The sequence below is a fragment of the Dysidea avara genome, chromosome 10 (genome assembly GCF_963678975.1).
Source record: "Dysidea avara chromosome 10, odDysAvar1.4, whole genome shotgun sequence".
In the NCBI taxonomy this organism is placed as follows: Eukaryota; Metazoa; Porifera; class Demospongiae; order Dictyoceratida; family Dysideidae; genus Dysidea; species Dysidea avara.
The window spans coordinates 12783256-12807052 of NC_089281.1; the positions used below are offsets into that span (position 1 = coordinate 12783256).

Sequence of the window (23797 nt, forward strand, 5' to 3'; positions counted from 1 at the left end):
GATTTACAATTCTACAGCTCAGCCAGATATACTGGCGAAGAAAGTTATTTGTGTGTGATAGCAATATAATTATTACAAATAACTTTTTAAAAGCCAAGTACCGGTATGTAACTTATGAGTAGGAGATGATAGTTCACATTAGTAAGCTATATATGGTCTCCTACACCAGTGGCGGACCTAGGATTTTTAAAAGGGGGTTTCTGAAAGTTGGTATAGCTGAATAAGGCATCTGATGACATATCTCCAGAAAATTTTGAGATTTTAGAAACTCTGAGATTGGATTTTAGGCTACTTTTAGTTAGCAATTACAATAAATCCAATGCTTTAAACTGTAAATACTATAGCTATCTATAGGGCAAAGATGGTGAGTATAAGCTGCAGTTTTGATTGCTCTATTAGAGTAATTACTCGACTGCTCTATTAGAGTATCTCGATCGTTTTTAATGTAGTGGAGGAAGAAGAGTGAAGTGTTGCTGAGGGTTTAATAGCTATGAACGGTGCATGTCAGTTAAATGCAGCTGCATGCATGCTATATAGTTGTTTGATATGACAAATTGTCAGTACAACAATGTTTATGTATTTAGACTTCCACTGAGCTAAATTTAAAAGGGGGTTTCGCCAGAAACCCATCTAAATCCACCACTGTATGCATCATAAACAACACATGTAGGAATGCCGGTATACAGGTAACTTTGTATGTACAATATTAACTTTAGTAGTCAGCTTCAGGCTTTTATAATTTAAAATGGGATAAAAACAGTGACAGATATATATAGAAATTTCAGGGGTAGGTATAAACAGTGGACCTGGAAACTGGGGATCCAGGGACCGGGAATCCAAGGACCTGGAGCCCCAAGGACCCACACAGACTCAACTTTTTATGGATTTTTACATACTTCACAATATTTATCAGGGGCGGATCCAGGAGCTGGAAAGGGGAGGGGCACAAACAGGCTAAGTTGTAGGTGGTTGGCCAGAGAGCCAGATTCTCTTGTTAGTTGCTGAATTTTTGAAGCAGCAAATAATCACCCCTTAGTAGTGTCTCACTGTTGATTTTTGCCATTTTGGCCTTTTTGCAGATGGTTGTGAAGTCCTAAAAGTTGTTTTAAAAGCTCTGAATGTCATAAACAGCAGCAACACGATAATTATTTTTAGAGGCGCTTAGCACGCACGAAGGTGCTAGGTGACTATTTCACAGCTAGTTTGACTTTAGTTTGCTTTGGTTTCAGGCGAATTTGTAATAAATGTTAGTAAACTGTGCATATTTTCATGAGTTTTATAAACTGATCTTGGCCTGACATAAAATTTAGTATTTTAACCAGAACTCCTCCACAAGGTGAGATTGGGGGGGGGGGATTTGCCCCAAATGCCCCATCCTGGATCCACCATTGAGAAAATAAAAGCAGGCTGAGTGGTGCTGCATATGGAGATGTCAAAATAAGCAGGGCGACCATGCTGGAAGTCAGGATGAAAAACATCACCAAGGCATAGTCCACTGATCATCATTATGAAGCTCGCTGCTCCTTAAGAACACCTGGATGATCCTTTGAAGGAGCATTATAAATGATGTTAACAAGAGCATCATGGCGACGGATTCTCATTGAGCCATGAGAGCAGCCTAACAGATGGTCACTAAAGCTATTGATGGTTGAAAGGCAAGTGCACAAGGGAGAAACAGGAATAAAGAAACTCCCAGCAATAGATGAAGACCAATAATGAATTCTGGGCCAGGTATGGCCAAACCAAGACAGGCTCGAGGAACAGATTTAAACTAGCCGCTACTTGCACCAGAGGGATGTGCCAGAGCTGTCAAACGAGCTTGATCTCGAATGCTAAACGAAGTAAACTGATTATCAAATAAATGTTCATCAGAGGTTTTGTCAGTTTCGTGTGCTGTTGTTACTCGTGCTATCCGTAGCTTTAAAGCTGGCTCTGCAGGTGGTCTAGATCGACTGCGCCCCCAGCATTTCAAGGAGTTGATTTCCAAGTCTACTAGGGAAGCTGGGGTTCGTTTGTTGAAGTCACTTACCTTCTTGGTCAACTACATGTTATCAGGGAAGTTCCATCCTGTTTTTCAACCATTCTTTTTTGGGGCAAACCTTGTGGCTTTACGAAAGCCTGGGGGTGGTCTCCGCCCAATTGCTGTTGGTAGTGTTTTTCGTCGTCTTGCTGCAAAAACTGCTTGCCTTTGTTAGGGTCCGTAACGCGAAAAATCGATATCCTCCAATCAACTACCTAACTATTGTCATGTGTTAGGCTAAGTGTAACTTGAATAACACCAGCGTGGCAGCCAAGTTTGTCACTTTCTTCTGGTAGAAAACGATACAAATGTCTTAAAATCACGTGATTTTTCGTTGCAGCAGTTCGTAGGGTTCTTCGTGTGCCACGACATTCACTCTCAACATTGTTCAAGTAGTCTATCATCAACTCAAAGTATTGGTGGTTTGATTTTATTGGTCAATTTCCGGTGGCAGCACGATCTGTGCAGCTTTTTGGCGACAGACAAAATGTTTCTTGCTCTGGAGCACAGGACAAGCAGAGCAGCAACTGCGCCGTGGGTCAGCAATGACCAGTACTAGGCGAAGTACCTGCATGCGGAGTATGGTTATAATTGAAGCTTGTTAGCCATCTGGCTGAGCCATCTATATGCTGAAATTCGGCCAAAATGACGCGCGATGTTTGCAAACAAATACCAGAATGGTTGATAAATCAGTGAGACAGTCTCCAACAGCTAGTATACGAAGCTTATAAACACCTAACAATACGGCTATCTCGCCCAGTAAACGCATAGAGCAATCCAATGCACGAAATAAGCACTCACGTGATCGATATTCAAATCTCGGAAAATACAGCCATAATCTATTCCAATGACCTTAAAATCACTTGGAATCAAGTGACAATCAGTTTGCAGTGGCGGATCTAGATGGGTTTCTGGGGTTTTGACAGAAACCCCTTAGCTCAGTGGCAGTCTAAATACATAAACATTGTTGTACTGACAATTTGTCATAGCAAGCAACTATATACCACTGTATTTCAGTAGCATGCATGCAGTTGCACTTAACTAACACCATAATTTCATATCTATTAAACCCTCGGCAACACTTCACTTTTCAAGCAATCGAGATACTCTAATAGAGCAGTCATGTAACTACTCTAATAGAACAATCAAAACTTCAGCTTGTAGTCATCATGATATAATTTGCCCTATTGTTAGCTGTAGTATTTGCAATTTAAAGCATTGGTTATAATGTAATTGGTAACTAAAAATAGCCTAAAATCCGATCTGAGAGCTTCTAAAAATCTCACAATTTTCCAGAGAAATGTCTATATCTAATCCAAAACAGCCAAGCTGTAAAAAAAGAGTGCAGCCCTCAAAAAGGCTATGGTGAAAAAAGATGTGAAATCCAAGGTGGTGGCCAAGAAATGGCTGTGATGGTAGGTTAATGGTAAAAATTTTAATAACAACAATTCAGGTGAATTTTGGTGCCGCTTAGTCTTGGCACAAAATTGACCTGAATTGTCATTATTAAAATTTTTACTATTAACCTACCATCACAACCATTTCTTGGCCACCACCTTGGATTTCACATCTTTTTTCACCATAGCCTTTTGAGGGCTGAACTATTTTTTTACAGCTTGGCTGTTTTGGATTAGATTTCACTTCTTTTTGTATTTGGCCAGCTTTGGGGCTTTTTTAACCTCTTTTTTTCTTTTCCACAGGAAGAAGAAAAGATGAAGCAGATGAATACTTTAAATATTTCTGATTTTATCATTAAATGTACAAATTATATATATAATGCATATCAAGACACACGGTAGTGTGTCGTGCGGCCCAAGAAGCCGGCGCGTAACACCCGTGAGTATATTGACAGGAAGAAAGAAAACGCAATTTTCTCACCTCCGTAGCTCTGTGCTTCCTTGATGAAACAAGACGATTTTTGTTGTGGACATGCCCTCCAACTTCAGCACTCCACATTCCAAATTTGAGCGAAATCGCTTCACGCGTCCCCAGATATGCGACTTCAAAAATTGGCTCAGTTTCTTCGTTTTTTTTTCTTCTTATTTTCTTCCTCTTTTCGCACACTTACAAAAACTGCTATAAAACGCGAACGCCATATCCGATTGCCTTGAAATTTGGCACACAGAAGGGGGTATAAAGGCGCATCTCGGTACCAACTTTGGCTGGCATACGATAAACAGGCAAACAGTTATGAGCGATTATTCACGAAAAATAACACCAATATGTTGTCACGCCTACAGGGTAAACCGCGTATGGGAAGAAGCTGAAAATCGGTGGGTGAATAGGTTAACTATTGAACCTCAAACCTTTTGTGGTTTGAAAGAAATCGAGCTAAAAACCAGGAAGATACAATGAAAAAACCAACAGTGTGTAACAATTACGCAATCTATATTAGCTAATAAAAAACGACTGCTTGCCACGCCTACCAGATAAACCGCTTGGGGTAATGTTTTGAAAATCGTTGTACAGGTGGAGTAATCATCTTAGAAAGGCTCATCAATGGTGTAGAAGAATCAGACTTAAATCCACGGAGTTATAACACGAAATCCAACTTGGTGCAGCAAGTGCGAGATCGAGATACTCTAATAGAGCAGTCATCCTAATAGAGCAGTCACCCTGAAGAGAATTCAAGAGATCAGCTAGAAACAAGAAACCTGTATAGAGATCAGCTACACACAAGTCACCCTGTAGAGAAATCAGCTAGAAGAAGTTACCTTGTAGGGAGTTCATGCAACTATGGAAAGAGATAGTTCAGCTAGAAGAAATCACCTTGTAGAGTTCAGCTACAAAGAAACCACCATGTAGAGAGTTCAGCTACAAACAAATCGCCCTGTAGAGAGATCAATAGAAGAAGTTACCTTGCAGAGAGTTCAGCTACAAAGAAACCATCATGTAGAGAGTTCAGCTGTAAACAAATCACCTATAGAGAGTTCAGCTACAAGCAAATCTCCCTGTAGAGAGATCAGCTAGAAGAAGTTACCTTGTAGAGAGTTCAGCTTCAAACAAATCACCCTGTAGAAAGATCAGCTAGAAGAAGTTACCTTGTAGAGAGTTCAGCTACAAAGAAACCATTCTGTAAAGAGCTCAGCTGCAAACAAATCGCCTATACAGAATTCAGCTACAAACAAATCACCCAGTAGAGAGATCAGCTAGAAGAAGTTATCTCGTAGATAGTTCAGCTACAAACAAATCACCCTGTAGAGAGATCAGCTAGAAGAAGTTACCTTGTAGAGAGTTCAGCTACAAACAAATCACTCTGTAGAAAGATCAGCTAGAAGAATTCACCTTGTAGAAAGTTCAGTTACAAAGAAACCACCATGTAGAGAGTTCAGCTACAAACTAGTGACCTTGTAGAGACATCAGCTAGAAAAGTTACCTTGTAGAGAGTTCAGCTACAAAGAAACCATTCTGTAAAAAGCTCAGCTGCAAACAAATCACCTGTACAGAATTCAGCTACAAACAAACCACCATGTAGAGAGTTCAGCTACAAACAAATCACCCTGTAGAAAAATCAGTTAAAAGAAGTTACCTTGTAGAGAGTTCAGCTACAAAGAAACCATTTATAAAGAGCTCAGCTGCAAACAAATCACCTGTACAGAATTCAGCTACGAACAAATCACCCTGTAGAGAGATCAGCTAGAAGAAGTCACCTTGTCGATAGTTCAGCTACAAACAAATCTCCCTGTAGACAGATCAGAAGAAATTACCTTTTAGAGAGTTCCGCTACAAAGAAACCACCATGTAGAGAGTTCAGCTACAAAGAAATCACCCTGTATAAAATTCTGCCACAAACAAATTGCCCTGTAGAAAGATTAGTTAGAAGAAGTTACCTTTTAGAGAGTTCAGCTACAAAGAAACCATTCTGTAAAGAGCTCAGCTGCAAACAAATCACCTGTACAGAATTCAGCTACAAACAAATCACCCTGTAGAGAGATCAGCTAGAAGAAATTATCTTGTAGATAGTTCAGCTACAAACAAATCACCCTGTAGAGAGAGCATCTAGAAGAAGTCACCTTGTAGAGTGTTCAGTTACAAAGAAACCACCATGGAGATTTCTGTAATCAATATATGTATTATATATATAATTTGTACATTTACTGATAAAATATTTAAAGTACATCTACTTCATCTTTTCTTCTTCCTGTGGTAAAGAAAAAAAGATGGGTTAAAAAAGTCCCAAAGCCGGCCTGTGGCTGGCTTTGGGGTATACAAATACAAAAAGAAATGAAATCTAATCCAAAACAGCCAAGCTGTAAAAAAAGTGTGCGGCCCTCAAAAAGGCTATGGTGAAAAAAGATGTGAAATCCAAGGTGGCAGCCAAGAAATGGCTGTGATGGTAGGTTAATGGTAAAAATTTTAATAATGACAATTCAGGTCAATTTTGTGCCAAGACCAAGCGGCACAAAAATTCACCTGAATTGTTGTTATTAAAAATTTTACCATTAACCTACCATCACAGCCATTTCTTGGCCGCCACCTTGGATTTCACATCTTTTTCACCATAGCCTTTTTGAGGGCCGCACACTTTTTTTACAGCTTGGCTGTTTTGGATTAGATATTTATTACAGAACTCTACATGGTGGTTTCTTTGTAACTGAATACTCTCCAAGGTGAGTCCTTCTAGCTGATCTCTCTACAGGGTGAATTGTTTGTAACTGAACTATCTACAAGGTAAGTTCTTCTAGCTGATCTCTCTACAGGATGATTTGTTTGTAGCTGAACTCTCTACAAGGTAATTTCTTCTAGCTGATGTCTCTACAGGGTCACTAGTTAGTAGCTGAACTCTCTACAAGGTGACTTCTTCTAGCTGACCTTTCTACAGGGTAATTTGTTTGTAGCTGAACTCTCTACAGGTGATTTGTTTGCAGCTAAACTCTCTACATGATGCTTTCTTTGTAGCTGAACTCTGTACAGTGTAATTTCTTCTAGCTGATTCCCCTACAGGGTGATTTGTTTATAGCTGAACTCTCTACATGGTGCATGGTTTCTTTGTAGCTGAACTCTCTACAAGGTGACTTCTTCTAGCTGAACTATGTAGTTGAACTCCCTACAAGGTAGCTTCTTCTAGCTGATCTCTCTACAGGGTGAATTGTTTGTGGCTTATATCACTAGTTTTTAGCTGATCTTTTGAATTCTTTTCAGGGTGACTGCTCTATTAGGGTGAATGCTCTATTAGGGTGACTGTTCTATTATGGTATATCGACCTCACACTTGCTACACCAAGTTTGATTTTGTGTTATAACTCCGTGGCTTCAAGTCTGATTCTTCTACACCATTGAAGATCCTTTCTAAGATGATTACTCCATCTGTACAGCGAATTTCAAAGCATTACCCCAAGCGGTTTTTCTGGTAGGTGTGGTTTTTTTATTAGTTAATCTCGATTGCATAATTGTTACACACTGTTGGGTTTTTTGATGTATCTTCCTGGTTTTTAGCTCGATTTCTCAAAAGGTTTGAAGTTCAATAGTTAACCTATTCACCCACCAATTTTCAGCTTCTTCTCGTAAGTGGTTTAGCCTGTAGGCGTGACAACATGTTGGTGTTATTTTTAGTGAATAATCGCTAATAACTCTTTGCCTGTTTATCGTATTCCAGCCAAAGTTAGTACAGAGATGCGCCTTTATACCCCCCTTCTGTGTGCCAAATTGCAAGGCAATCGGATATTGCATTCGCGTTGTATAGCAGTTTTTGTAAGTGTGCGAAAAGAGGAAGAAAAATAAGAAGAAAAAAAATGAAGAAACTAAGCCAATTTTTGAAGTCGAATATCTCGGGAATGCTTGAAGCGATTTCACTCAAATTTGGAATGTGGAGTACTGAAGTTGGAGGGAGTGTCCACAGTAAAAATCGTCTCGTTTCATCAAGGCAGCACAGAGCTACGGAGGTGCAAAAATTGCATTTTCGTTTTTCCTGTCAATATACTCACGGGTGTTGCGCACCGGCTTCTTGGGCCGCACGACACACTACCGTGTGTCTTAATACCAACTTTCAGAAACCCCCTTTTAAAAATCCTAGATCCACCACTGGTTTGTGTGCATTAGTTTCAGTATCTCGATAAGCCCAGCAGTCTAGGACTCTCCCTATGATGCCATCACAGCATAAAACACACCTGCACTGGCCTAGACCACGCCCGAGTGAACAATTAACACAAATATTTACAAAAGGAGCACACTGCATGGTTCCTATTCAGAAATGAAGGCGATTTCATGGGTATTTCCGCGATTTGAATTTCGATCACGTGAGTGCTTATTTCGTGCATTGGATTGCTCTATGCGTTTACTGGGCGAGATAGCCGTATTGTTAGGTGTTTATAAGCTTTGTATCCTTTCTGTTGAAGACTGTCTCACTGATTTATCAACCATTCTGGTATTTGTTTGCAAAAATCGCGTCATTTTGGCCGAATTTCAGCACATAGATGGTTCAGCCAGATGGCTAACAAGCTTCAATTATAACCATACTCCGCATGCAGGTACTTTACCTAGTACTGATCATTGCTGACCCACGGCACAGTTGCTGCTCTGCTTGTCCTGTGCTCCAGAGCAAGAAACATTTTGTCTGTCGCCAAAATGCTGCACAGATCGTGCTGCCACCGGAAACTGACCAATAAAATCAAACCACCAATACTTTGAGTTGATGATAGACTACTTGAACAATGTTGAGAGTGAATATCGTGGCATACGGAGGTCTCTACGAACTGCTGCAACGAAAAATCACGTGATTTTAAGACATTTGTATCGTTTTCTACCAGAAGAAAGTGACAAACTTGGTTGCCACGCTGGTGTTATTCAAGTTACACTTAGCCTAGCACATGACAATAGTTAGGTAGTTGATTGGAGGATATCGATTTTTCTCGTTGCGGACCCTACCTTTGTTTAGGGAGTGAGTTGGGACTTTTCTTTCGCCCAGTGCAGTTAGGTTTTGGAACCTCAGGTGGGTGTGAGGCAGCGATTCATGCTGCCCGTCAGTTTTTGTCTCACAGTCATCCACTAGTTCTACTCAAGATGGACTACCGCAATGCTTTCAATAGCGTCAGGCGTGACCGCTTTCTTCACGTTGTGAGAGAGAAGTTTATTTGTTTATTTCCCTTTGTCTGGCTTGCTTATCGTACCTCAGCTCACCTGTTTTTTTGTGACTCCATCATTCCATCTGCTACTGGTGTGCAGCAAGGTGACCCCTTGGGTCCATCCTTGTCAGTCTAGCCATCCATTCCTTGGCTAGTGAACTTGTATCAACATTTAATGTTTGATATCTTGATGATGGCACTCTTGGTGGCTCACCACAGTCTGTTTTAGCAGATTTTACAACTATTCTGGAACAATCTTCTTCCCTGGGGCTCTCCTTGAACCTTTCCAAATTTGAAGCATACATTGCAGGTGCATCTTCCACCCCCTTTGTTGACGAACTACAATCTGTTGCACCTGGTGTTCGTCTCCTTGATTCTTCAGAGGTGACTTTGTTGGGTTCCCCTATTACTCTTGATGCACTACCTTCAAGTTTCGAATCCAAGCTTGGATGTATTCAGACTCTTATTTCACGTCTGGAGACTTTATTTGCTCATGATGCCTTTTATCTGCTGCGTCATTGTTTTGCCATCCCAAACTCCTTTATCTCCTGCGCACTTCTCGGGTTTCTGGACTTTTAGTGAAGTTTGATGAGTCAATCCACACTTCCCTCCAGACTGTTACCAACATAAACATCAGTTCTTCTGCGTGGGCTCAGTCTATTCTCCCTGCTGCCAAAGGAGGTTTGGGGATCCGTAGTGCTATTGATTTAATCTGCCCAGTTATCTTTCTTCCCTTCATAGCACCTCCGAACTAGTTTCTTCCATCTTGACTCCTTCTGGCTTAACTTTTGAATCTTCTCTCCTCCACGAGGCTCTTGACCAATGGTCTGCTGAGTATCCTATGCCCCCTGAAGACCGCAGACATTATCAACATAGTTGGGACAAACTGCTTTACGAACACCATTTTTCATCTCTTTTGGACTCTGCCTCTGATGCTAAAACAAAGGCCCGTCTATTGTCAGTTTCCTCCTCAGAGTCTGGTGCGTGGCTTGGTGCTCTACCTGTACCTTCCTTGGCCACTAAGCTGGATAATGAATCTTTGAGGATTGCTCTTGGACTACGTCTTGGTGTTCCCATCGTTGTCGAGCATACGTGTGTTTGTGGCAGTAAAGTTGATATTTTTGGAACTCACGGTTTGTCTTGCAGGTATATAGTGGAGGCCGTATTCCTCGGCACACTGCAGTGAATGAAACTATTTCTCATGCTCTGGTGTCTGGAGGTGTGCCTGCTGTTTTGGAGCCAGTCAGTGTGTGTCATAATGATGGTAAGAGGCCAGATGGCATGTCATTGATTCCTTGGTCATGGGGCTACCCTTGCTCTGGGACTTTACCTGTTCAGACACCCTGGCCCCATCTAATTTATCTACTTCTGCAAGTGGTGCCAGCCGGCTGGCAAACTCTGCAGTCAGCTAAGTTCAGGAAGTATTCTTCTCTGATTCCATCATTTCACTTCTCCCCTTTATGTGTTGAGACTCTGGGTGCTTGGGGATCATGTGCACGCTCATTAGTGAGGCGGATAGGTTCCCGGGCAGGGCCGCCCAGAGAAATTAAGGGGCCCAGGGCAAAGAGTTAAAGTGGGGCCCTTGACCCAAGTTGTAAGGTGAAGACCAAAAAAAAAAAAAAAAAAAAAAGGTCACAACCTGCTGGCAATGACAATAACTACCCATCACCAACCATATCTCCTTATCTATAAGCTTGCTACATTGCTCCTCTGAAGAATACTGTGACTGCTCTATTAGAGTATTTAGATCTGACTGCTCTATTAGAGTATATCGATCTTTTAAACAGGTATTCAGGGGGCCCTTCATGGGGCCTCCTGGGGCCCCTTTCAGGCTGGGGCCCGGGACAAAATGCCCCAGTTGCCCCCCCTGTGGGCGGCCCTGTTCCCGGGTAATAGAATAGTCTGGTGATAATAGGGCCACCCAATTTTTGATTCAGAAGGTTGCCATTGATGTTCAGCGTGGCAATGCTGCTTCTGTAATGGCAACAATACCATCATCCCAGGACTGGGCAGAGTTTGCCTCTCTGCCCACTGTTTAAGTGTTTTATATTATTATCTTTGTGGTTGTATAGCTTGTAAATATCTCATGTACCTAATGTTCATCTAATGTGGCCTGCAGGTCTTGCTGAGAGGCTGTAGCTATAATCTCGGTATAAATGAAATTATAACTGGAGAAATCAGAAAAAACAGTGGCAGCTGAGCAGCCTTCTCATCAGGGAAACTGAGCTGGTCAGCATCTACAGAAAGAATTGTGGAAGCTAAATCACGGATGTTGTTACAAGAGCCTTAAAAGCAGCTGCAGTAGAAAGGACAGATTCACGTAGCCCCAAGCTGCTGGCTGAGAATAGCACCACTTCAAATCTCTGGGAAGTGCGCTGTGCTTGTATTTATAAGCGCTTTTCTGAAAAAAGAAATCTACGTAGTTTCATGTGCCTGCTTCGTAGACAGATTTCAGACACGCCCTAATGTCAGAGGGGCCGGGTTTTTTTGGACGTGATTAAAACGCGGAACGGACTCGCAAACGGACTTAAGTTACTCCAAACGTCTACTTAGCTACCCAATATCAAACACTGCAGTGACAGTATTGTAATTTACCAAATTGTTTAACTGTGCTTTTATACTCTTATTAGAGGTTTTGCATAGCAAATTAAAATAAAACTTGTAGCTATATTAAAAATTATAATTTTTTAAAAATGAAGTAGGGATCCAAGCGATAAAAAGTAGTGAAACAAGAGATGAACGATGGTAGCTATTACAGCAGAGCTAAGCAATTATTTTGTGTTCAATGCCAAAGTAGGGATTTCCCACCGAGCTATGTTGCAATAGCTAACATCGTTCATCTCTTGTTTCACTACTTTTTATCGCTTGGATCCCTAGTTCATTTTTAAATTTATAATTTTTAATATATATACTAGTTTGTTTAGTTTTTTTTGTTAAGGCATACAACTAGCTATAAACATGTGACTTCTATTAGGGTGAGTGCTGTATTAGAGTATCTCGAGTCAGCCTGCAAAGATGTGCGCTTGCAAAGGGGGCGTGGTCATCGTGGTTTCGATCGATTTATTAGAACCAGGGGGTGTCACGTAGGTACGCGCTGTAGGGAGATCTGCGGCCGAAATTTCGCTTTGACCTAGGACTAAGAGCCTTTTTCAACCTTTGACCGGTGACCTAGCGACGATATTTTAATACTTTTCATTGTGGGTCGGAAATTTTCACTTGACCATTGACTTGGCACGAATTCGGCGGCTAGTCTCGCGTGCCATACGGTTTGTGTGGGGGCGGTTTATTTACCGCCCCCACACAAACCGTCTGGTACGCGAGACTATTCGGTGACCTTGACCTTTGACCGCGGTCGCAGATCTACCTACAGTGAGTGCCTGTATGTCACCCCATTGTTAGAATATCTCGAGTCAGTCTTCCAACTTGAAGGTGTGTGGTCACTATCGTAAAAAGGGGTGTGTCGTCGGGTTTCAATCGATAGATTGATAATGCGTAGAATAAAGAATGCGCGTGATCTTGTGACCTATCGTGAAAGTTCCGGTACCTCCGTACAGTAGCGTAGTCTAAGCGCTTTAAATAATCTTGTGGCGTCTATTATGCTGCTTAAAAATTAACGCCTCATATGGATAAAGAAGACAAGCAGCCTGATTGAAGATGTCAGAAAGGAAGTGGTTACTGAACCGAAAGGTTTTTATTTTCGCGTCTAGTAGTTTCCCCGAGCATTCGACTTTAGGGGACGCGAAAAGTAGCATTAGCGTTAGGCTCGGATTCAGCTTTGGTTTCTTCTTCACCTTTAGGTTACGTTCTTCTTACTATATATAGTAAGACTACTACGTGAGTAGCATTTAAAGGTAGAAAAGTTGGGGTAGTGGGTAGTTAGCAGCAGTAGCACAGTAGTTAGCACACTGCCTACAGTTCCAGTAGTCCAGGGTTCGAGCCCAGGTTGAGTTTTGTGGGTTTTTTTCTTGTTTAGTGACCCTTTTTTGTCTAAATCTTATACTGTTGGTTCAATAGCGAGTCTGGCTTATTGAACCGACTTTCAGTTCAGTAACCACTGCCTAAAAAAGACAAGGCGCTGAGGGCACACACTCGTCAGAACCCCAAAAAGGCACATCCCACTGGTTAGTTTGTTATTGTGGCATAAAATGGTGGCCATGCACTACTTAGTTTGGCTTTTAAAGGCAGAATTTTGGGCAGCATGTGAAAGTTTTACCAGGATCCCTACTTAAATGGTACAACTACCATTTGATAAGGAAGTGGTTACTGAACCGAAAGGTTTTTATTTTCACATCTAGTATAGTTGCCCTGAGCATTCAACTTTAGGGGACACATCTAGTAGTTGCCCCAAGCATTCGACTTTAGGGGCCACGAAAAGTAGTGTTAGCATTAGGGTTAGGGTTGGGTTCAGCTTTGGTTTCTTCTTCACATTTAGGTTACATTGTTTTTACTATATACCGAGACTACTACTTGAGTATCATTTATAAGACAGAAAAGTAGGGGAGCTGGGTAGCTAGGTAGCAGTGATAGCACAGGGGTTAGCACACTTGCCTAAAGCTCCAGTAGTGCAGGGTTCGAGCCCTGGCTGAGTTTTGTGGGTATTTTTTTGTTTAGTAACCCTTTTTCTCCGGCTCTAAGTTTTACTGTCGGCTCAATAGCTAGTATGGCTTATTGAACCGACTTTCAGTTCAGTATGATTATGATTATGAATACTGAAAAGTACAGTTATAACTGATATCTTTTGGTTCAGTATCCACTGCCATAAAATAAACTTTCAAACATTGAAGAAAAAATAGATGACAATGTCTAGTTTGTGTAAAAAAATAAATAAATAGATAAATTAAATAATAAATTATACAGTCACACCATGAAGAATGTGCTTTTATGCTGTAAACCCAAGATTACTTGTTGAAGAGACGCTGTTACTAATAGGTTTGTGTTCAGGTTAATTACTGCAATTAGTTTCGCTGCTGCTTCTCTATTTATTATTACTGAGCAGGCAGCACTCAGTGCTGGTTAGCTCAGAAAAAAATATATAGCAATTACAAACATGGTTACAATGATTACATGTGTACAGAAGTTAGGACTTATAAATTTGCTGGATTTCATTAGTAAATTGGTCAATGTTATCATGATCAATTAATCTGGGTGGTAAAGCATTCCAATCACAAATTGATCTGAAGTAAAATCTCTGCTGGAATATGTTGGTGGGTAAAGTAGGAAGAATGTAACATCTAGTTGTCTAGTGGCTCTTTCCAATTCTGAATAGTAGATAAAGGGTACTCATTATGGAAGCAGCTTTACGGATTGGTCACAACCACCTATAAGAAGTCACTGTGACAATACAGTGACAAAGCGGCTAAGTTAAAGCTTCACCTGACGCATAACATGCACGGAACTTGTAGTTGTAGACAGAACTGTTCAAATGGAAATGAAATCAACAGCATCCGCCATCCCAATGGCTATCAATATAGGCACTTCAGTGGCCCTCAATTCTAGTTCAAATTTCATAGCAAGTGTACTATTTCTTTTAACACTATGGAATTGTTGCTCAGAGTCTTGCAGGGTCACTATAAAGTGATGAGCTTACTGCTAACTTGACCACTGAGCTGTAAAACTTTTTTTCAATAACAGCTACTTCCCCATCCATAAAATTTCTTTTTCAAACAGGGTAAAGTGGTTAAATTGTTTAGGTTAACACAGTAGTGTGAACACATACTTTACTGAATTGTATTTTCAGGTATTATAGCTACCTAGTAAAAACTGACTTAGCTGTATTATGTAGGTAGGTGTGAAATTAATATAATATGTACACAGTAAAAAGATCTACCTAGCTAAAATGAAGTAGAAGTTGATATACTATTACATATAAAATTTGAGAATGGCATCGGCTTGTTGTTGCATGTACATGGTATAGCTGTGCAAACTTTAGCAGCTATCAGCACTTTCTTTTGTCATGGCCACAGAGCAGATGTTGGCAATGTCCTTATTTTTGGTCTCTGTCAGTACCTCAGGAGTAACAATAATCATGCAACCTTATGATTGCCATGTGATAATATACATAGATTGTTTATTTTTTCTAAAGGTCATACAAACATGCGTGCATGGTCCAGAAATGTGTGAAGCATAACCACAGCTGCTCCCCTGCTGTGTCACACATTGTTGTGGTACTGGGTATTCATATTATTAATTGCTGCAGTTTAATCATGGTTACCAAGCTTCCTGCTGTATCTTCAATAGTAGCTGCATTTCAGTGGTGTGACAATCTATTTTGAAGAAAAGTGCTCAAGTTTTTGAGCATTGATTTGTAGCAGATTTTGAATAGTTGCCACATTAATAAATGCTGTGACATTTAGCCAAACTAAACTATATGACCATCTATTAAACCTTGAATTGCTGTGCCAGTTTCAATGAACAGGTTACAAATTGTGTATGGTGTCTGTCTGTACAGCATGCAGGAAAACTTTTGTGGCATAAAGTGGGTTTGGAGATTCTGCATTAGCAAAAACTCTTTGAAAATTGTCATGTTTTGTAACATGTCACTACACATGGCATTTTAGCTATTGATGTCTGGAATACGCTTTGGCAGAAAAAAACTTGGGGGAATTAAAAGACCAAATTTGTCAATTTTTGTACTGTCAAACTATAGCCACATGCAGCCATATGATTTGTAATCCAATACTGATAGTTTGGTTACAACACCAGCACCAGATGGCTTCAAAGTACACCTACATTATGTGGTTAAGGAGTGTATAACTACATTACACACAGGGACTTTGTAAGGGACTTTTTTTTGGAAAATCCCTTTACATCATTGTGGCACAACCATACAAGCATACATATATGTAAAGAATGCAGAGAATGTCATTCATTAGTAGCTATAGCTATTTATAGTAACAGCTCTCTTTTAAAGTTATTTTCTGAAATTGCCCACTCTTTGATTTTATGCTTACAAATATGAATAACAGTAGTTTTACAGTATAGACTTTAATATACTATCCCACTAGGGACCTGCACATGGTTGAACTTATTGTTGGACCATGCATTCATGCAAAATACACATGCAGACATAACTGGATGAAAACATAAGCCTGTGAAGCAGGGAATCAGAAAATTGAACCTAAAACTGATGCAGAACAAACCCCATGCAGATGATATGGTGCAGGAGCCCACATGGGGTCTTGCATGATCAAGGCATACTCATGCATGTACAGTCTCTTCAAATCAAATGACTGTTCCAATGTATACACAGTTAGTCTTTCATAGAGAATTAGCAGATAACTACCATAATTAAGTGAATTAATTTAAAGTGAGTAATTATAAGCAAAGCACTATATTTATGTGTTCCAAAAAGTATTGGTTGTGTGCCCTAGAGTCGAATGCTCGGAGCATAGCTACTACTAGATGCGTACCCTAAAGTCGAATGCTTAGGGAAAATTGGATGCGTAGCTACCAACCCTAGCTTGCCTCAATACAACTGGTGTGTTTGATAGTTCAGCTAAATGATGTACTTGTGCCGGTATTATTATTATTATTAATGATTAACACAGTTTTACAATACTGGTAAAGATAACTAATAGTCAACAACAGTTCAGGCTTAGCCAAAGCCAGAGAGCTGAAGTGTTCGTCTTAAAATCTTGGCTGTTCCTAACAAATCTGTCTTCTGCAGTAGTGGAATTATCCAATTTGGTAGATTAAGTTGACTAGTGTGGTGTTTAAAATGTGTAGACACAACTCCCAAAGCACCAACCACAATTGGGATCACAATTGTTCTCATATTCCATATCGGCTTATTACTATTATTATTATTATTATATCAAAACACAGTTACATAACAAAATACGAAATATAACTGGAGTATTTAAGGCATGATCAGCTCGAGTTGCTACCAGTACTTGAGAGTTGAAGAACCCTCCTCAAAATTGTAACAGTTCCCAGAATAGCTGTTTTCTGCAACACATATTGATTTACACTGTGTAAGTCAAGCTGTTTAATAAAGCCATGAAAATGATTAGATATTGCACCAAGTGTTCCAATGACAACAGGAATTATTCTTGTCTTCTTGTTCCATAGCTGTATATGTGTTCCACTTGCATCCTTAAGTCCTGATACTTTGTAATTTTTTCTAGTTCCTTCTCAAGAATATTCTTTTGTCAGCAGGTATTGCAGCATCAACCAGTGTGACCAGATTTTTAGTTTTCTCTACAATAGTGAGGTCAGACTGACGGGCACTGATAAATCTGTATTGAAATCCCACAATATCTTCACCTGGTGGTTTTCTACAACCTGGGCAGGTACATGACACCACCACTTTGGACAACACTGCACAGAATACTTCTTGCACAACAACCAGTGAAGATAAATGAGGACACAACCATGTCGATACTTGTATTATTGACTAGCGAGCTTAGGACAACCAGAGATCAGATATTCAACTGTTTCAGGGTGTTCACCACATAAACAACACAAAGCAGAGGGACAAGTCCCATGCATTTGAGTCATTGCTCTGGTTGGCAAAGACTGCTCCTGAGCAGCCATTAGGAAACCTTCAGATTCAATTGATAGATCACCTTTGTTCAACCAGTAAAAGTAGAGGCTTGATTTATCACATCACCACAAACTCTCTCAGTACCCATGTATGTAGGGGCTTATGTTTTGTATCTCTCTAATCTTTCATGTAATTTCTCAGATCTAAATTCATTAACAGTTAGGCACTCACGAAGCAATCCAGATTTCTTCACTTCAATGGTTAGTTCATCACTGCTTTGCTGAACAAAGTGAAACAAGCTGCAGTGCTCTTCATGCATAATATCTTCACAAGACAGAAGCCCACAACCACCCAATTTACTTGGCAAATACAAACGGTCAACATCAGATTTAGGGTATAATCCCCAGAACAGAGTAAGCAGTTTTCTAGTTTGTTTGTCCAGGGCTCTAAGAGTATGAACTGGCCACTGCACAATTGCAGCCGAATATCTAAGAACAGGAAGGGCAAAGGAATTACTCTGAATTTGTAGTTACCACAAAGCTGTGAAGATAGAATCAGCTTTAAACGACACTTATATTCAGATGCTACTTTCTCTTGAACCAATCCATGATCATTATTGTAGTTTTCCATGACACCTAAATACTTATAGGTTTCACCATAAGTAAGACTTCTTATAATATCCCCAGAAGGAATCAAAATTCCACTCCGTCTGACTCATAAACATTACCCCTCTTAATTCCAATGTGTGTACACTTGCCTATTCCAAATGATATTCCTATGTCTGCACTAAATATATCCACAGTTCTCTTCCTCAGTTTTAGAATATAATTTTAAGTTATCCATATACAGCAGATGGTTTATAACATAGCCACAGGACAACTTTTATCCTAATGTACTCCTATGAAGTAACAAACTAAGTGGGATTAACGAAACAATAAACAATAAAGGTGAGAAGCTGTCACCCTGGAAAATCCCACAGTTGATGTCAATAGTTCCAAAATGAGTGCCAGTTCTGTCTTCCAGTATGTCATTGCTTGCTGAAAAAAAAGGCACAGATGGGTGTGCCTTCAAAAATCCTAAATATTCAAGAATCCAACTGTGAGGGACAGAATCATAAGCCTTTCTATAGTCAAGCCACCGTGTGACAACATCTGTAGATTTTTATGCCTCTGTTTAGCTTCTTTCATAATCATCTTATCCACTAACAGCTGCCTTTTAGCACCTCGAGATCCTCTATTATTATTATTATTATTATTACTGAGCAGTCAGCCCTGCTGTGCTCAGGTTGTACCCAATGTAGCTAAAATAACCGTTCATGTTCGTAACTGGTGCGGGCACTATATCCACTTCCATCAATATAATATATGCTGCAGTCTAGTTGACACTGCATTTTGAAGTTGTATAAGCGATATAGTATTGATACAAACCTCTGACTACGCCATGCAGACTAGTACAATGCCGATTCCAAAGATTTATTGAGTCACGTGCATGTATGTTATATCCGGTGATAGCTAGCACGGGTAAATATATACAGGGCTCCTAGGCTGCACTGATCACTCTGGTTATCAGTGTACGGTAACCCTGAGTCTAGGCCCCTGTTTGTATACTATATATTGTCTTAATAATCAATAAGACGTTTGTCATCATTATATAAACATTGCTGTAACTACAAATACGAAACGTCACTTCTATGGTTAGTTATACCATCTAACAATTAAATAGAAGTTTTGCTAGCTACGAATATGTTGCTGGCAAGATCACGCGCATGCATGGAATGACTGAACGCTTATAGCTATCCAGCACTGATCAACAAACCGCGCGGCTAATTAAACTATTGGCAAAGGACTGCGGCCTAGCTTGACAGTCTTGTGCTGCCAAGAACGCGCATGCATGGAATGACTGAACGCTTATAGCTATCCAGCACTGATCAACAAACCGCGCGGCTAATTAAGCTATTGGCAAAGGACTGCGGCCTAGCTTGACAGAAATAATAATAAGCACTATAGCTATTGCGTGCAATTGAATATGAATATGTCTCGTTATAGCTAATTCTGAAAACGTCGTTGTCATTCGTAACTATTTAGCTATATACATGTGCATACTATATACCCGACGAGAGACGTCTTATATGTATATCTATACCTACCTCTGATAGCTGTACAATGACTTACCGAGGATGAATGGAATCGGGCGGCGAAAAATCGGTTGCAGCTAGCTACAACGAGTTCGCGGAATTATTGCTTGTGTGATATGTGGTTGTTTGCATGAAACCATATAGCTAGCTGGCGGAAGTTTATAGCTATACCTACACTATATATATAACTACGTACTGTAATGCTGACGATGCAGTGATCATGCATGCAAACTGGTAGTCTGGCGGCGCCCGCCCCTTCGCATAGAGTAAGGGTCTGGTATGCTTAGTATCACCGAGTTGTTCTGGAGGAATTTAATTTGAATGTAATGACGTAACGAAAATGGCCTTAACGGAAGTGCCTCACCCAAAACTGTGGCAGAGATATTGAACTTTCTTCGCCTTTACACAGGCGAAAGTGGATTGGTCTACTTTTATAAAAGACACATGTCTCCCTACCTAGGAAATCAGAGCGTAACATGGTTTTTTCGCGTATCAAACAAGGCGAAAAGCCCTTCCCGATATAACACTTTCTTCTCTTTGTTCTTTATTAGCTAACCCCTTTTGTTTCTTCAGTACTGTTAGGGCATTTGATTCCTTCTTTTGACGTAACATACACAAAAATGCGCTGATTAAACGTGGAGCGTTCTGATTGGTTGCACCAGTTTTTGGTAATCCGGTACAACTCCACTATACTAAGCATACCAGACCCTTACTCTATGCGAATGGGGCGGGCGCCGCCAGACTAGCAAACTGGTGAATCCACTGTTATATAAGTGCCATGTATGGCTCGTAATTATACGCTAGGCCTAATATATGCAACGTGCAATGGTATTGTAAAGTAGGTGCACGTGATGATAGATTGAACGAATTAGAATCACTGAACATGTCGTGTCGGATACTGGCATAACGTTACATGGTGACAGGAGTACAAGTGCTCACGTTGTGGTACAGTGGCGTTCTATCAGATTAGTAACGGTACCTGTTAAGGCCAGTCACGCGTTTTAATCGTCTCCGTCGTGTTGCTGTTCTCCCTACAGGGCACCAATTAGAACAAGTGAGTACACATGGCATCTGGTTATAGCCTTCCGCCCCCACCTCCGTTGGAGATCCATGGTACCAACGCCTCGGAGAAATGGAAGAAGTTCTACCGGGCATGGAGCAGCTACATTGTTGCAACTGAATTAAATAAGAAATCAGAAGCCGTACAAGTGGCCACACTGCTAACAGTAATTGGCGAAGAGGCTCGAGAAGTGTTTGCTACCTTCACATGGGGAGCTACGATCCTTGACTCGGCTGAAACAATAAAAGGTAGAGTCGTCGTTTTCCCACCAGTAGCTAATGTCACAGTCCTTGGACGCTAACTCCACACCGGCCCCAGGTGCACTATCTCTTAAGAGACCCAGATCCAAGGATGGTTCAAATAATCGTGAGAAAAAGACGAAAAGGAACAGTGTCTGCCCTATTTGTGATGAAACTATCAAGGAACCCTCCAAACATAGGAAAGGCGAGGACTCCATTTATTGTGAAGGATATTGTGAAGCGTGGATTCATCGCAGATGTGCTAGTTTGTCAGTCACGAACTTTGCCGCACTTAGTGATTCCGGAGAAGACCACACTTACTTCTGCTTATACTGTGAACTGCAAGCTCAGAAAGCTGAAATAGAGAATCTTATGTCTACCATTACTCAGCTCCAAACTACTCTTTCTGAATTAAAGCGTAAATTAGACAGCTTCCAACAAACGGCACAGCAGACGTCTAAACCTCAAGCACTTCTTCTCTCCAATACTGCCTCTAAAAGAACCAACTCAGTTCAAAGTGCCAGCGATGCTGAGAAGAAATTCAATATAGTGGTATATGGAATTCCAGAATGTCCACAAAATACTAATCGTCAAACTCGTCTTAAGAAGGAACTAGAGACTGTCATAGAAGCTCTATCCAATGCAGACAATGATATTGAACCAAGTGACATAAAAGACCTTCATCGCCTTGGCAAATATGATCCCAAAAGTGAACGCCCTAGACCACTACTTGTTAAACTCCTCCGTTCAAACATGGCACTCGAGATTCTGAGCTTCAAGAGCAAGCTAGAAGCTCCTGTGTACATTAAACCTGATATGACTCTACATGAGCGTCAAAAGGAACGATTACTCCTCAAAGAGAGGAGATCTCTAATTGACCAAGGTACAGAGCGAAGGTACATCAGAATCAGGAATGATTCCATCTTTGTCAACAACAAGCTCTGGTGTAAAGTAAATTCAGAAGGCAATAAGTTAGAGTATGCACAGGAATCATCAAACTCAGCTGCCAATGCTCCTGCCACGAGCATGGAGTCATCTTGACTCCCTGCTGGTACAAGCCCTAATTCAGCAACAGTAAGTGATCTTAACGTATCTATTGTCAACTTTTGCAGCATTGCTAATAAACGAACACATTTGGAGGCTTTCTTATTTACCAATGATATTGATATTGTAGTAGGGACCGAATCACACCTTGATGAAACTATTCTAAGCTCTGAAATATTTCCTAACAATTTCAGCACATACAGAAAAGATAGAAATTGCTATGGTGGCGGTATTTTCATTTCTGTTAAGAACACGATTCCTTCTTTAAAAATAGATACCGATTCATCTATTGAAATTATTTGGACATATCTAAATGTCGGTAAAAACAGTGATGTCATTGTTGGATGCTTTTATTGTCCTCCCCACTCAACTGACACAGTTCTTGAGGACTTGCAATCTTCCTTAGTGTCCATAAAGCAGAAATATCCTCATTCCCGTATCATCCTCGGTGGTGATTTTAACTGCCCTGGTATTGATTGGGAACATGGTACTCTAACTGAATCATATATTTCATGTCATTTCCATCAAAAACTTATTACACTAGCACATGATACCCAGATGTCACAGCTAGTCACCTTTCCTACAAGAGCCCATAATACATTAGACCTATTGTTTACTACTCATCCTGACTCTGTACTATCCTGTCATCCAGCACCAGGGTTAAGTGATCATGATGCAGTATTAGCAACCATTCAAATTCCCTATCATATTTCGAAGAAACCTTCCCGAACAATCTACCTTTACAAATTGGCAGATTGGGACACAATCAGAGAAAAACTATGCAACCTTTCTCATACCTATTTTGAATTAAATCGCATGTCATCTCCAAGCTTGGAAGAAAACTGGACCTTTTTTATGCAGAATCTTCAGCAAATTATTGAAGACCACACTCCTACCAAAACATCAAGTACTAGAACTCACTTACCATGGATGTCTAACACTTTGAAACGGCTAATCCGAAAGAAGCAAAGACTGTATAATCGAGCCAGGCGCTATCATCGTGACACTGATTGGTCCGAATACAAATTGCTGCAGAAAGAGGTAAACTTCACTGTTAAAAATAGGGTGTAATCCAATCACCTTTGGGGGAGTTCTAACTGCTGTTTAAATTAAACTCCTTTGAAGGGAGTTGTAGTACTCCCCAGGGGTGCTCTAGGAGCAACTAAAAGGTGTTACAAGGGCATTGCAACACTCCCTAAGGGTGTTCTAGGAATAGCTATAAAGGTGTTCTAGTGCTCTCCATGGTGGCATTTTGTTGAAAAGAAATGTAGGCTTGCTATAGCATTCCAGTAACCTTCATGTTGATTTCAATTTATACTCAATGACTACCAACAACAAAGCACATTAGCAGTACGCAATAATATATTTGCAACACCTTATACTTACCACATAGTTGTTTCCAAGTCACTCTTATAGAAGTTAGCAAACTGTACTTATAACCTAATTTTCAGTAGAAGCATCCAATTGTGGGTTTCAATATACCTAGGTGTAGGCAAACACCCTTACAGTGGCTTAGCTATTATTGGGGAGTAAAATGACATTTGTGGTGTTCAACAACACCCTAAGTGCTACAATACTCCCTTAGGGTGTTGTAAATACCATGGGTGTACATGAACACCTTTACGATGGGTGTACCTGTAACACCTCGTTTTAACAGTGTTTAAACTTAAACACCAGCACAAAACATATGTGACAAATCTTGCATCATCATCACACAACAGAAAATCTCTTTGGCACTACCTGAAAACCCGTAAG

The 23797-nt window shown here is 40.4% G+C and overlaps 1 protein-coding gene across 1 annotated transcript in view; it reads right to left on the minus strand.

The window, feature by feature from the left end:
* LOC136268572 (uncharacterized) overlaps nucleotides 1-19840 on the minus strand; it is a 59302-nt gene extending 39462 nt beyond the window's left edge. Inside the window, exon 1 of the mRNA XM_066063947.1 lies at nucleotides 19737-19840. The gene's annotated coding sequence lies outside the window, so the exon portion shown is untranslated. The remainder of the gene's footprint in view (nucleotides 1-19736) is intronic.
* Between the last annotated feature and the right edge of the window lie 3957 nt (nucleotides 19841-23797).